This window comes from Crinia signifera, chromosome 1 (assembly GCF_055691185.1).
Source record: "Crinia signifera chromosome 1, ASM5569118v1, whole genome shotgun sequence".
Lineage (NCBI taxonomy): Eukaryota > Metazoa > Chordata > Amphibia > Anura > Myobatrachidae > Crinia > Crinia signifera.
Window position 1 is genome coordinate 374957008 of NC_139217.1, and position 16231 is coordinate 374973238.

The 16231-nt window shown below is 44.5% G+C and overlaps 1 long non-coding RNA gene across 3 annotated transcripts in view; it reads left to right on the forward strand.

Annotated features, from left to right (window-relative positions):
• LOC146011545 (uncharacterized) overlaps nucleotides 1-11580 on the forward strand; it is a 55524-nt gene extending 43944 nt beyond the window's left edge. For all 3 annotated transcript variants that reach the window (XR_014444952.1, XR_014444950.1, XR_014444953.1), the window contains one exon: nucleotides 11292-11580. This is a non-coding gene — a long non-coding RNA (uncharacterized LOC146011545). The remainder of the gene's footprint in view (nucleotides 1-11291) is intronic.
• The last annotated feature ends 4651 nt before the right edge of the window (nucleotides 11581-16231 follow it).

A 16231-nucleotide genomic window follows, 5' to 3' on the forward strand; every position in this document is an offset into this window, starting at 1 on the left:
GATTTTCGGTATGCCAATTCTTCTTTCAGGTTTTTCCAGTACATATCATGCAAAAAGGAAAGTATAAAACAACCATAGTGTAATTGAGTTTTAATATAAGTCAGAGGAGTTAAAAACAGAAGGAAACAAATGGAAGCTGAATTACAATTACCATATAGTATTGAGAACTTGTATAGATAAAGTTCTCCAAATGAGCATAAAAACAGTTAAAAGGCGATCCACCCCAGACAGTTTAGCAAGAAAGAAAGTCTGCAAATTATCAGATGTAGTGGAGAACTAGCGATGGACTTAGTTCTCAAGCTGGCAAAGTTGCGGCTACACGCTGATCCTGGACCTCTGCAGTCAGTCCCGGGCAGCGTCTCTTATTCTTGCTTCCTCACTGGAAGTGGATCCCCGTAGTCCTCTCACAAAACCAACGCGTTTTGACCACGTCCGTGGTCTTTATCAAGGCAGAAAGATGAGGTAAGTTGTGGACTTACCTACTTATATCTCCTCAACACATTTGCTGCCTACCTGAGAGCGCACTATCTGTGAATCCTTACCCACTTTTTCATAAATAAATTGTATGTTTCTTGTCTTAGTGTTCATTTGCAAATACTTGTAATCAAGCTTTCTTTTAAGTAAAGCATTGTCATTCATTTTTAGAACTTTGTGTTGGCTTGCAATTATTTCAGCGTTTTCCGTTTTATTTAGGGGTTATAAAATACTTAGATATAAGTACTCTTTTTAATTGTCTATTACATATTATGCCACATAAGTGCTTCTTAACTACATGCTCATTGCTAGGGGTTTCATACTCGATACCAGGCACTTCATGTTCAATGCCAGGGGCTTTATGCTCATTGTCAAGGGATAACATGCTTGAAGCCATGGGGCATTACATGCTCCATGCCACGTATTACATGCTTGTTGCCACTGGGGAGTGAGATGGTATTTGCCATTGGGGATTGCCTGCCTGTTGCCACAGGGGAGTGAAATGCTCATTGCCACAGGGAAGTGAAATGCTCATTGCTAAGGGGTATTTCATGCTCGGTGCCATGGGGGAGTTAAATTCTTTTAGCATGATGACAGCCAGGCAGAGTGGTGTGAAGCCCGGCTGTATTCAGACCAGGTCCATGGCTATTTCCAATTTCACTCCGGCTTGCAAGTCAATCAAAACTGATGGTCCGGCAGCCAGACCACAAGTTCTGATTGGCTTGAGAGCCGGTGCAAGATTCTCTGCCCGGCTTTCACCACTCTATACCTGGCTGTTCCCGACTCATGAGCATCAGCACACAGTAAGGTGCCAGAGCAATCAGGGTGCTGATAGCAATAAAGAAGACACTGTCAGCATCTTGATTACTGTGGCTCCTTACTCAACTGCGGATGAGCCAGCCCTTCACCTGAGACATCTGGGATTTATTACAGTAATCTTATTGAGCGTTACAGAAATCGCAAAATTGCAACAATTGGCTCTAAAGATTGTTCATCATTTGTGTCGATGCCATTTTCATTTACTTTATTTTCTAAAATATTCTATTGAATCAAATGCAAAGTCTGATTTCTATTAACCCCTTCCCGACATTTGACATATATATACGTCATGGCCGGGATGTACTTCCCGACACATGACGTATATATACACGTCATGACTTTAAACTGTCCCCGTGTCTATAGACGCGGTGACAGTTTAAACAGGTCTGCTGTCCCTGACAGCAGACATGTCCCAGCATGTCCAGGGGGGGCGGCGATGCCTCCCCCCCGTCGGCGATCGCTGTTCAGTGTGAACAGCCAGTCGCAGCGTTTTCCTGTGTTACCGGCGAATCAGACGCTCGGTAACACAGGTGTCAATCACCGCCGGGTGTGAGGGGGCGTGAGGGGGTCACCGGTGATGACCACACCTCACCCCACCTCACCCCACCTGCCCCCAAGGCTGTGATTGGTCCGTCGGACCGACGGACCAATCACAGCCATAGCGCGTGATTTAAACTAACGGTGACTGCGCTGCAGACGCCATTCCGGTCTGGAATTGCGTGCAGAGCGGTCACCGGCCAATCTGTCGTGATATACATACCTGATCCTTGCCTGATACTTACCTGATCACCGCTGGTAGCGTGCTGCCAGCAGCTGAATGCTTCCTGGATCTTGTCACTTCCTGTGTGCTGCTGCTGCTGCAGTGTCATAGAGTGAGAGATAGTGAGAGATAGTGACAGAGAGTGATAGAGAGTGCTATATTTTGTGTCTGCTGCACCCCCTTTTGTGCTGATCAGTATATCTGTGCTGATCAGCAACTTTTTGGGGGTGCAGGGGTTATTTTTTTATATATATACCTGTCAGTTGCACCAAAGCTTGTGCTGCCTGTGCAACTGACTGCTGCCCCCCCTTTTGTGCTGATCAGTATAAATTAACTGATCAGCAACTTTTTGGGGGTCCAGGTTTTTTTTTTTTATATATATACCCTGTCAGGTTGCACCCACAGTTGTGTGCCTGCTGCCCCTCACTGCTAATCAGTGTTGCATCACTGCATCACTGATCTGCAGTTTTTTTTTTTTGGAGAGTGCAGTGGGGTTTTGGTTTTACACCCACGTTGCTTTTGTGGGTGTCCTGTGGCCGCTGAGCGCTGATCAGTGATGTACATCACTGAACAGCATTTTTGGCACAGGGTTGATATAATTTTTTTTCTGCAGTTTTTTTAAATTGTTTTTTTTTTGGAGAGTGCAGTGGGGTTTTGTTTTTACACCCACGTTACTTTTGTGGGTGTCCTGTGGCCGCTGAGCGCTGATCAGTGACGTACATCACTGAACAGCATTTTTGGCACAGGGTTGATATAATTTTTTTTCTGCAGTTTTTTTAATTTTTTTTTTTTTTTTGGAGAGTGCTGTGGTTTATTTTTTTTAAATTGTTTTTACACCCACGTTGCTTTTGTGGGTGTCCTGTGGCCGCTGAGCGCTGATCAGTGACGTACATCACTGAACAGCATTTTTGGCACAGGGTTGATATAATTTTTTTTCTGCAGTTTTTTTAAATTGTTTTTTTTTTGGAGAGTGCAGTGGGGTTTTGTTTTTACACCCACGTTGCTTTTGTGGGTGTCCTGTGGCCGCTGAGCGCTGATCAGTGACGTACATCACTGAACAGCATTTTTGGCACAGGGTTGATATAATTTTTTTTTTTTTTTGGGATCAAATTCCTGTTGCCTTTGAGCGCTGTTCAGTGACGGACGTTACTGACCAACATCTGTGCTCAATTTTTGGCGCAGGACCTTTTTTTTTTTTTTTTTTTTTTTTAACCCCTTCAATTTTTTTTTTTATTGGGATCAAATTCCTGTATAAAGTATTTTTTTTTCTGCACTACATACACACTACACACTACATACCCCCCGTGTTGAAATAAAGTTTGTACCCCCCCTACACTATACACGTGTTGAAACATTACACTTACAGAAACACAAAAATAAAAATGTCATCCCAAATGTCATCCCAGTCATCCAGAAGAATGTATTCAGCGGAGGAGGCATATGCCATGCTTGCCTCTGACACAGCCAGTGATGCAAGCGGGGAATTTGAAGGATTCGTCTTAAGCTCCTCTTCCTCCTCTAGTGATGAGGGACCCCTCAAAGACGCCCCCGTAGAGCAGCTGAGACCCCCCCCCAAATGATTGATCCCGTATGGACCCCACCACCAGACAATTTAGAGCCCCAGGTTCCTGAGTTTTTGGCCATCCCAGGAATCCAATTTGATTCAACAGGTCTCAGAGAAATTGACTTTTTCAAATTATTTTTCTCTGATGATTTTATAAATTTAATGGTGGACCAAAGTAATTTATATGCCCAGCAGTTTATTGCTCAAAACCCCACGTCATCATTTGCTAGGTGGACCCCTGTAGATGCAGTAGAGATGATGACGTTTGGGGGCTGGTGTTACATATGGGCATAGTAAAAAAGCCAGAAATTAGGCAATATTGGAGTACAGATGTTCTGTACAGCACCCCACTTTACCGTATGGCCATGACTCGGACTCGTTTTGAGATAATCCTTAAATTTTTACATTACACCGATAATGCACAGTGCCCACCCAGAGATGATCCCACCTTTGACCGGCTATTCAAAGTCAGGCCGGTCATTGATCATTTCAGTGCCAAATTTGCAGAGTTGTACATCCCTGAAAAATGTATTTGTATCGACGAGTCCCTTATACATTTTAAAGGAAGGGTTAAATTCCGCCAGTACCTTCCCAGTAAGAGGGCAAGGTATGGCATAAAAATGTATAAACTGTGTGAAAGCACCTCAGGGTACACCCACAGGTTTAGGGTATATGAAGGGAAGGATTCAAGAATTGAACCGCCAGAATGCCCCCCCTCCCTCGTAGGTGTTAGTGGAAAAATTGTCTGGGATTTAGTGCACCCCTTCCTGGATAAAGGTTATCACCTCTATGTGGATAACTTTTACACTAGCATCCCCCTGTTTAAGGCCCTTGGTTCAAGAGGTACAGCAGCTTGCGGTACTGTGCGCAAGAACCAAAGAGGCCTCCCAAAAACGCACATTGCCCAAGTACTGAGAAGGGGTGAAAGCAGGGGAATATGCACCGAAAATATGTTGTTGGTCAAATATAAGGACAAGAGGGATGTCCTTATACTGACAACAATTCACGGAGACAGTACCACCTCCGTCCCTGTACGAGGTACCAGTACCCACACCTCAAAACCGAATTGTATCCTAGATTACAATAAGTACATGGGCGGAGTGGATCTTTCAGATCAGGTACTGAAGCCGTACAGTGCCCTGCGGAAAACAAAAATCTGGTACAAGAAGCTGGCCGTGTATATCATCCAGATGGCACTGTATAACGCTTACGTGCTATTCCGTTCGACCAGCCAGAGGGGGACATTTATGCACTTTCAAGAGGAAGTCATAAAGGGCCTAATATTTGGGAACCAGCAGGCAGAGGGCCCCAGTACTTCTAGTACTGGCCCCCGTATTGTACCAGGGCAGCATTTTCCTAACGAAATCCCCTCCACTGCAAAAAGGGCAGGACACAAAAAAGGTGCAAAGTTTGCTATAAAAAGGGAATAAGAAAGGATACTATTTTCCACTGTGAAACTTGCCCCGACAAACCCGGCCTATGTATAAAGGAGTGTTTTAAAATATACCACACATCTATGGATTATTAGGTTCATCATTTCACCGTGCTTCGGGGGTCTTGCTAATGCCACATAGCACCCACCATTCATTCCACCAGAATCTGAGCTGCAAAATCCAAAAATCACTCCTTCCCTTCTGAGTCCTGCCATGCACCCAACTGGTATTTTTTGGTCACATATGAGGCATTGCCATACTCGGGAGAAATTGGGGCACAGATTTTGGGGTGCTTTTTCTCCTTCATACCTTATAAAAATGAAAAATTTTGAGCCAGAACTGCATTTTTGTGTAAAAAAATGTAATTTTTCATTTGCACAGCCCAGTTGTATCAAAATTGGTGAAACCCCTGGGGGTTTGAAATGTACACTATACCCCTAGATGAATTCCCTGAGGGGTGTAGTTTGCAAAATGGGGTCACTTGTGGGGGGGTTCCACTGTATTGGTGCTTTGGGGGTCTTGCTAATGCCACATAGCACCCACCAACATTCCACCAGAATCTGTGCTGCAAAATCCAAATATCACTCCTTCCCTTCTGAGTCCTGCCATTTTTTGGTCACACATGAGGCATTGCCGTACTCGGGAGAAATTGGGGCACAGATTTTGGGGTGCTTTGTCTCCTTCATTCCTTGTGAAAATGAAAAATTTTGAGCCAGAACTGCATTTTTGTGTAAAAAATTTAATTTTTCATTTTCACTGCCCAGTTGTACCACAATTGGTGAAACCCCTGGGGGTTTGAAATGTACACTATACCCCTAGATGAATTCCCTGAGGGGTGTAGTTTGCAAAATGGGGTCACTTGTGGGGGGGTTCCACTGTATTGGTGCTTCGGGGGTCTTGCTAATGCGACATAGCACCCACCAACATTCCACCAGAATCTGAGCTGCAAAATCCAAAAATCACTCCTTCCCTTCTGAGTCCTGCCATGCACCCAACTGGTATTTTTTGGTCACATGTGAGGCATTGCCGTACTCGGGAGAAATTGGGGCACAGATTTTGGGGTGCTTTTTCTCCTTCATACCTTATGAAAATGAAAAATTTTGAGCCAGAACTGCATTTTTGTGTAAAAAAATGTAATTTTTCATTTGCACAGCCCAGTTGTATCAAAATTGGTGAAACCCCTGGGGGTTTGAAATGTACACTATACCCCTAGATGAATTCCCTGAGGGGTGTAGTTTGCAAAATGGGGTCACTTGTGGGGGGGTTCCACTGTATTGGTGCTTCGGGGGTCTTGCTAATGCGACATAGCACCCACCAACATTCCACCAGAATCTGAGCTGCAAAATCCAAAAATCACTCCTTCCCTTCTGAGTCCTGCCATGTACCCAAATGGTATTTTTTGGTCACATGTGAGGCATTGCCGTACTCGGGAGAAATTGGGGCACAGATTTTTGGGTGCTTTGTCTCCTTCATTCCTTGTGAAAATGAAAAATGTTGAGCCAGAACTGCATTTTTGTGTAAAAAATGTAATTTTTCATTTTCACTGCCCAGTTGTACCACAATTGGTGAAACCCCTGGGGGTTTGAAATGTACACTATACCCCTAGATGAATTCCCTGAGGGGTGTAGTTTGCAAAATGGGGTCACTTGTGGGGGGGGTTTCTAACTTTTAGCATCTTATGGTGCCTAGAAACCTACATGGTGCCTAAAAAATAATCCTCATAAAAAGGAGGCTCCAAAATCAAGTAGGTGCTCCTTCTATTATGAAGCCTGTGGTTTGGTCAACGTGCACACTAGGGCCACATATAGGATATTTATGAAAACAAAAGAATTGGGGGAATCAATTTTTAGTCACATTTCTCTAGTAAAATCTACTGTGTTCCTTAGAAAAATGTATTAAAATTGAAAGTCTGCAAAAAAAATGAAATTTTGAAATTTCACCTACACTTTGTTTTAATTCCTGTGAAACACCTAAAGGGTTAACAAACTTCCAAAATGCTGTTTTGAATACTGTGAGGGGTGCAGTTTTTGAAATGGCATCATTTATGGGGGTGTCTCACATACAAGTCCCTCAAAGTCACATCAGAACTGAACGGGATGCGGTCATTTGGTCTACTGCATTATGGTAGAAAGTCATTAGGTCGAATCCATTAGGTCGACATGCTAAAAGGTCGACATGACTCTAGGTCGACATGGGAAAAGGTCGACATGATTCTAGTTCGAAAGGTCATTAGTTCGACAGGTCATTAGTTCGACAAGGTCATTAGTTCGACATTGTCTATGTCGACATTCACAAGGTCGACATGGAGTTTTTCACTGTTTTTTGAGCCAACATGTGCCGACAGGCGGTATTTCATGCCCTACCATCCACTAGGGCGTGGTGGGAGAATAAAATAGTGTGCCGAGCGTAGCGAGGCACCGTGCCCGACGCATTGCGAGCGCAGCGAGCGATGCGAGGGGATGCAGTGCACTTTAAACTGTGTCCATGTCGACTGTGTTGACATTCAGGTAAAAAAAACAGTGAAAAACCCCATGTCGACCTTGTGAATGTCGACATAGACAATGTCGAACTAATGACCTTGTCGAACTAATGACCTGTCGAACTAATGACCTTTCGACCTAGAATCATGTCGACTTTTTCCCATGTCGACCTAGAATCATGTCGACCTTTTAGCATGTCGACCTAATGGATTCGACCTAATGACTTTCTACCATAATGCAATAGACCAAATGATCCCAACCCAACTGAACTGGTCCCAAAAAAAATCAGTGTTTGAAATTTTCTTGAAAATTTGAGAATTTGCTATTCATATTTTAAGCCTCCTAGTGTCCAAAAATATTAAAAGGAGGTTGAAATAATGATGGAAACATAAAGTAGACATATGGTCTATGTTAGTTATTAACTATTTTGAGTGGTATGATTATTTGTCTCACAAGCAGAAAATTTAACATTTTGAAAATTGCTAAATTTTCCATTTTTTTACGACATTTTGGTATTTTTCACAAAAAAAACACAGACTGTATCGACCCAAATTTACCACTAATTTGAAGTACAATGTGTCACGAGAAAACAATCTCAAAATCACTGGGATAAGTAAAAGCAAAAAAAAGTTATCCCCACTTAAGTGATACATGTCAGATTTGAAAAAAAGGGCTCTGTCAGGAAGGCAAAAACAGGCTGCGGCGGGAAGGGGTTAAATTTGGAATTCTATTCTATTAACAATGATGAATGACAATTCATTTCACCATTTTTTATTTCGTGGAAGGGTTCCAACAAATTTAGTCTACATATAGCTGAAATGATCCCATACACACATTTAACACTTTCTCCGTTCCCTCTTCAAAGAATTCTATTCCTGGCCTGTCCCGCACTCATGACTTATGACTGTCCCTTAGCAGTATTGTCAGCCTGGAAAGAATGCTTTCAAAAATGCGTCACGCAAAATCCCTCCTCTAATCATTAAGAAATCTAGAAGGTCTCCTTCTGCTTAACATAGGCTAATTACCTTAAGCGTGGCTCTAAATGAGACTATGGGCTTTATTCTAGTTCACTCATTCTGACAAAATCCTTCTTAGATAGACAAAACCATGTGCACTGCAGGGGGGCAGATGTAAAATGTGCAGAGAGAATTAGATTTGGGTGAGTTATTTTGTTTTTGTGCTGGGTAAATACTGCCTGCTTTATTTTTACACTGCAATATAGACCTCACTTTGAAGTAAAACCCCACCCAAATCTAATTCTCTCTGCACAAGTAACATCTACCCCACCTGCAGTGCACATGGTTTTGTCCATCCAAGAAGGATTTTGTCAGAAAGAGTTAACTAGAATAAAGCCCTATGTCATTCACAATGTTAGACATCCTGACATATGTACATGGGCAGAGAACTGATTCAAGGTTAGAACAAAAAAAGGGTAGATATAAAAGGAACATAATCCAGGTGGGCTTACGTTATTATAGGTAAACCACAGGGACACACATTGGACCCTTTCACTCTCTTAATTAGTGATCTTGGAAATTGCTCGGTACTGTGAGTGTCCATATTGTTGCTGACACCGAGATGTATAAGGTACAAAGGTAAATAGTAACTTGGATTATAAATAATTGCAAACTGGGATGTGAGATGATAAAATGAATGTAATTAAATGTAGAGCTTTGCACCTATGCTATGGTAACTAAACTAACTACACATTCAGTAGATATACCGTAGGGCATGATTCGTGTTTGTGTGGAATTGCACAGCCGCATAAAGCGTTTAGACAATTCTGTCTAATTAAAATAATAATGCAGCAGGAGTCACCTGTAGGCGATAGACACCTCCTACTAGCATTACGGACACTGGGATCAGTGGCGTAGCTACGTTTTGGGCGCCCCCCCGCCGTTAGGGGGGGGCGCCCCCCCTCGTCGCCGCCCCGCCAAGCACCCCTACCCCGCCGCCCATGCAAACCCCCCCCTCAATCCCCCACAGTGACAGCCTTACCTATCACGCTGGTCCCGGCGGCTCCGTTCTTCTGCTGAGGACCACCAGAAAATGGCCGCCCCCATACAGCACACAGTTTCAGAGAACTGTGCGCTATATGGGGGCGGCCATTTTGTGGTGGTCCTCAGCAGAAGAACGGAGCCGCCGGGACCAGCGCGATAGGTAAGGCTGCAGGAGATTGAGGGAGGGGTTTAACTATAGCACCGCAGCCCCCGGCGCCCCTACATGCACAGCGCCCCCCCCCCCCCCCCGCGGTGGCGGGGGCTGCGGTGCTATAGTTATGCCGCTGACTGGGATGCAGGAAGTCTGGGTTCCAAACTCTGGACCCATAACACCTTCAAAATGGGGATGATGCACCCCTGTTTTGAAGATTGGAGCTGTCCCCCAAATGCAGCAGCATGTGAATTATCCTATGGTTGAAGGGGGGCTTCACTCGAAATGAGCAGACACCCAAACATTCGGGTTTGCAAATACATATATGAATCAAGCCCATAGCTATATATATATATATATATATATATATATATATATATATATATATATATATATATATATATATATATATGTCTAGTGTCCGTGTGTCACCGAAACACTGCCATCTGTTGGCAGCAAGTGAAACTACATCTCTTTCCATATCACAGATGCAATCATGTACAATTAGCTGCCTGGTACTTGTGTACTTTCACAGTGCCACCTAGGGTTACCACCTAGTCCCTTTAATTCCGGACACATATTAATTACACAGGTTCTGTGGCTGGCTGACTTCAAGACTCCACTTCACCTGATTTTAAACTGCCACAGAACCTGTGTAATTAACATGTGTCCGGAATTAAAGGGACTAGGTGGTAACCCTAGTGCCACCTTATGCTATGCTGTCAGCATAGGCCAATGGCAGCCTAGCGTAGTCAGCGTAGTGTCCCTGCGGCAGCCCTGTGTAGTGTCCCTGTCAGGTAGCGTAGTCACCATACTGTCCCCGCGAGCTGCAGATTTGTGTCCCCGGCATCCCTGGCAAGCCTAGTGAACGCCTCTCACACATCACCACACATCGCCGGTAACCGCCAGATCCCCTACACCAGGTGGAGAGGCGATGCAGGCGCCGGCGGAGAGGCGCTCCATCTGCCTGAGATGCACAAGCGTCTCATACGCTTGTGCATCTCAGTCATTCTTGCTGCAGGGTACAGTAACCCTGCCCGTGTCCGCTTCAGGGAGATGGTCAGGGTTAGGGGTTTGGCAGCGCGTGCGTCTTGTGTACAAAGGGGAGGTTCGGGCGCAAGTGCGTCTCATGCACAATAAAGGACGCATTTGCCAGTGCTCCATGTTACATACTGGCAAATGCCTCCTGTCACGATCTGGATAAAACAGACATTATTTTACCTTCTAGTGCCTCTCCACAGTCTCTTCAGTAACTCCCTAATGCTGCAGCTGTGAAGCAAAGCCTGCAGTCTGACCTGATGCATCAGCTCACTACAGCTGCACTCGTTAATGCTCCTGGCCACAAGCATGGCATGAACAAACAGTCTTTCCTGCCATAGCCTGACATGGGGGATGCCATGTTCTCCCAGTCACATGTCATTCTCATCCAATCCTGTTTGATCTGATCTCACTGTCATACCTGCCCGGCCAATCCTGGCCACCCAGTGGGTATAAGTATGCTGGGAGCTCTCAGATCAATGCTAGTGCTTCAGTTGTCTCCAGTGTGTGTTCAGCTGTCCTTGTCTCTACAAGTGGTTTCCTGCTGGTGCATGTTATCTCTGTTTCTGCAGTGTACTCCAGGCACTCCATCTCCTGTGAAGTTCCAGGCACTCCATCTCCTGCGATCCTGCTTCTACGGCCTAGCTCCAGGACTCTGGTCCATTCGATGTTCCGCCATCACTAAAGTCCGATATTCCGGATTCACAGTTTCCAGTTTCCATCCGTCATTCCGGACCCACAGTTTCCAACCTCATATCCGATATTCTGGATCCGATGTTCCACCATCGATACCATCTCATCATCCAGCTGTAAAGTATCGCTATCTACGTTGACTGTACAATTCATCTGCATACTTTACTGCTTGTGTTTACAACCATCTGCTAAATAAAACTCGGTTGTATTTTACCATTGACTGTTCATTGGCTTTGGGTGCACTGTCACGCATTATATGCGTAAGGGTCCTCTCCAACCTCCCCGGTTCAGGTACCGGTCCAGGTCCCCACCAGAGGTCTCAGTCTCGTCGACTCAGACCCCTGGTGTGACACCTCCATTTCAAACCGTCACTTTCCACGCCAGCCCAAAGCATGGCGAGGGGATGCGGTATGTGTCCTCCCGACCTGTTCATACAGCTGCAGCTCTGTCCCTGGCAAGCCTAGTGAATGTCTCTCACACAGCATTGGTAACCGCAAGATCCCCTGCGCTAGCGGATACCGGCGGAGAGGCGATCATTCATGCGCCTGCGGAGAGGTGCTCCATCTGCCTGAGATGCACGAGTGTCTCATACGCTTGTGTGTCTCAGTAATGCTTGCGGCAGGGTACGGCAACCCTGGCTGTGTCTGCTTCAGGGAAACGGTCAGGGTTAGGGGTTCGGCAGCACGTGCATCTCGTGCACAAAGGGGGGAGGTGCAGGCGCAAGTGTGACTCATGCACAATAAAGGACACATTTTAAACCCCCACTATCCACGCCAGCCCAAAGCATGGCGAGGAGACGCGGTATGTGTCTTCCCGACCCACTATCCACTTTTGATTTTATAAAGTGTGGCGATGCGGCGAGGCAAGTGGACACGGAAAACGAGCCCGAAGCATGGCGAATGCAAGCGGAATACATGTCAAGTAAGCCGCGTCCACTCGCCACATTTAATAACAGCGACTCCGCGCCGACCTGAATAGTGGGGGGTATGAACAGGTTGGGAGGATGCGTACCGCGTCCCCTCGCGGGGCTCACTGCTCTCGCCATGCTTCGGGCTGGCGTGGATAGTTTCAGGAACACATTCACAACTGTCATGTCAGGCAGTTTAAAAATGGTCAATGGTTCCCACACAATGTAATAAGCACTGACACTACGCTAACTGACTACGCTAACTGCTTAACGCTGACTGACTATGCTAACTGCGTAAGATCCGGTTAGGCGCGAACGTACACGCAGGCACAGACACAAGCTGACTACGCTGACTGCGGTAACAAAATGCTGATGCTGACAGGGATGCTGACTGCATGAACACGACGCTGATGCTGACAGGGATGCTGACTATGCTGGATGTGTGAACACGACGCTGATGCTGACAGGGACACTACGCTGACTACGTAAGTGGCACCGTGAAACTACATAAGTACCAGCTGCCTTACTAGCTTTGGAAGCATTTGCTTCCACCAGGCTTACTAGTGATGAATATGAATGATGCCCATAGTTTGTGAAACTGAGCTGGCGAAGAACTTAGCAATATTAGTTGACATAAAGGTAATTTATTGATACGGTGACAGCTGTCAATGAAATCCTAGATAAATGTATGTGATGCATAGTTTTGCCATTGTAAACGGTAATATTTAGAACATATCCCAAATAAAGGGAACAGGAGGACCTTGGAGAACTCCAGAGGATTTGGAAGAGCAATTTAAATAATAGTGAGTAGATGGAAGGTTTCAATTATAGAGACAGTTTATGTCAGAAATGTTTTATTTTTTATTTTGTAAAAATATGCCTGATTGTATTGACCTGAGATATATTATACATATTGAACATTTGTTCAAGAGTTATTGTCATTGTCAAGAGATAGCACAACTTGTTTAGCATGTGTCTGTTTCATCCTTACTACAGTATGTCACCTTGCAATTGCCAAGAGCAGACATAAACAGGGTGTACTCCTAGTAGTCACATATGCTGCTACCACACAAATTACCATACCTCCCAACATGACGCTCTCCAGGAGGGACTCATTGCTCTGCTCCAGCATTTCCCTCTTAATGCATGATTGCCATCACCTGTGTTCAAGCACCTTTCTTATCAATTCAACTGTTACACACAGATGAAGGTAATCATGCATTAAGAAGAAACTCCAGGAGCAGAGCAATGTGTCCCTCCTGAAGAGGGTCATGTTGGGAGGTATGAATTACACTTACCACTATTTCAACATTTATTCAGAGAATCCTTACTGAATGTTACATAAATGCCATCTAATCTGCCCCTTTGCAGTCTGGAAGGATAGGGTCCGGGATATTAATTTGAGCAGTTGTTTGGAAGATAATATGAGGTATAGGGTCTCATGTTTGAACACACAGTGTAGAAGTGTAGCTCTCTGTCCTCTTCCTGTTGCCCACTTATAGGTACTGTACAACACTACATAAGCAGGGTCCCGAGATACTCGCTTGACTATGGCTACCAAAACCCCTTACATCTTGTCAGCCAAACACCCCAACACAAACCTATCATCATTCACTTTCATTCCTTAATAAATAATTTAGAAATGGCAGGTTAACTACTGAATTGAGTTCAAGGTCACAGTTATTTCCTGAGCTATCTGTAGATAGTCTTCCGAAGGATCTCTCATAAGGGGTTGGGATCGTTTGGTCTACAGAATGTTGGTCGACAAGCATTAGGTCGACATGGTTCTAGGTCGACATGGTTCTAGGTCGACATGGGACATGGTTGACATGGGTCTAGGTCGACATGGATCTAGGTCGACAGGTCAATAGGTTGACACAAGCATTAGGTCAGCAGTGTCTAGGTCAACAGTCAAAAGGTCGACATGGGGTATTTCACAATTTTTTTTACCCGAATGTCAACACAGTCGACGTGGACACAGTTTCCAATGCACCGCATCCCCTCGCTTAGCTCGCAGTGCTTCGGGCATGAAATACCGCCTGTCGGCACATGTCGGCTCAAAAAACAGTGAAAAACCCCATGTCGACCTTGTGACTGTCGACCTAATGCTTGTGTCGACCTCATGACCTGTCGACCTAAACCCATGTCGACCTAGAACCATTTTGACCTAGAACCATGTCGATTTATCCCCATGTCGACCTAACGGTGTCGACCCAATGCTTGTCGACCAACATGCTGTAGACCCAACAAATATCATCACAATACCACAGTTATTTCATGTTATTGTCTCCATTCTGAAACTATTCTAGATGCCTGCAGAGTGCTTCAGATTGACACCATTACTATTGGAATTATACATTTTAAGAAACTTATATCTTTAAGTCAGAAACTTTGCTATTAGGGGATGAACTCGTGAACTACTGTATCTGCCCTTTAATTCAGAATGGACAGAGTATTAGTGGGTAGAAGGAGATCCCCCCATGCAATAACACAGCATCCTGGAAAACCATTCTCATGGTATGGATTCAATTTGAACCCTACTTAAATTAGACAGGGAAAATTGTTTCCAAATGTTTACAATGAATTGTCTGGATCCCACAGAGCAACATCTTATCAATGTGCTTAAAGCCAAAATTCAAGCAAGCACTTATGCTAAAAGCAATGACATTTTTTGCAAAAAACGTCTTTGAGATGTGAGACATCAGCTCTCCCTACAGCAATGACATTATATACATATATATATATATATATATATATATATATATATATATATATATATATATATAAGTTCCAAACCTGCCGGCACTCAAATGAGGTAGCAGACAACGGGCCTCGGTGCCCCAACGGCAATCACATACACACTCCAAGAAATGATTGGCACTCGAGAGGCAATAATAACAAATACAGGATGTGTATTAAAGCTAAGCTTTCGGGGTTTGACCCCCTTCGTCAGAGCACAATCCTACAGCAAACAAACGATACACAGAGATTACATAAATACCTTCAGCCCCGTGAGCACCTCCGCCTCGCCGATTGCGTCATCAGCAGCCGCACAAGCAGACGCCAGGTCACAGATGGCAGCCGCCTCATTTCCGGGTCCAGCAGCCAGCGTGGTTGCATAGCAACCTCAGACTGTTTGCGTTTCACTCTGGAATGACGGTGACACGCTCATCCTCCAGGCGCTGAGTCACTGCTGCTGAGAGCTGCGGGGAGGCACAGAAGGACACCAATTGACATCATTACTACCACCAAATATCACATAAATATATATACAAGTTTCTATGAATAAACTTCAAAAAAAACATGAAAAAAAGGGGAAGAGAAAAAAATGAAAATAAAGAAATATAAAAATGAAAAAAATGCACACATACATGAAAAAGCACCAAAAGCAGTACATTAAAAATACAAAAAATACACAAAAAAATACATAAACATTGTTTAAGCAGATGTTACAATAATAGCAAGTTAATGCCTAATGCCAGATAGAATCCCGTATGGTCACACCACTTTAAGAGGTCACAGCATTCCAACTAATTTTGTCGTTGAGACCAAGCGGATGAATCGTGTTAAAGCGAAAGATCCACCTAGACTCAGCGATGAGCAAACGCTTTGCCCGATCACCTCCTCTAGGTGAGTCCTTGACAGTATCAATCATAAAATACCTCAATGAGGATAAGGAATGCCCTGCAGCCTTAAAATGCCGGGCCACCGGCTGGTCAATGGTTCTACCACCGATCGCCAAACCAATGGCTGATCTGTGGAGACCCATTCGCACCCGAAACGACTGTGTCGTCTGGCCGACATAATAAAGGCCACAGGGACACAAAATGATATAAACAACAAATTCAGAACGGCAGGTTAAGACTGACCGAATTGCAAACATCCTATCAGAATGTGGATGTTTGAAATTTT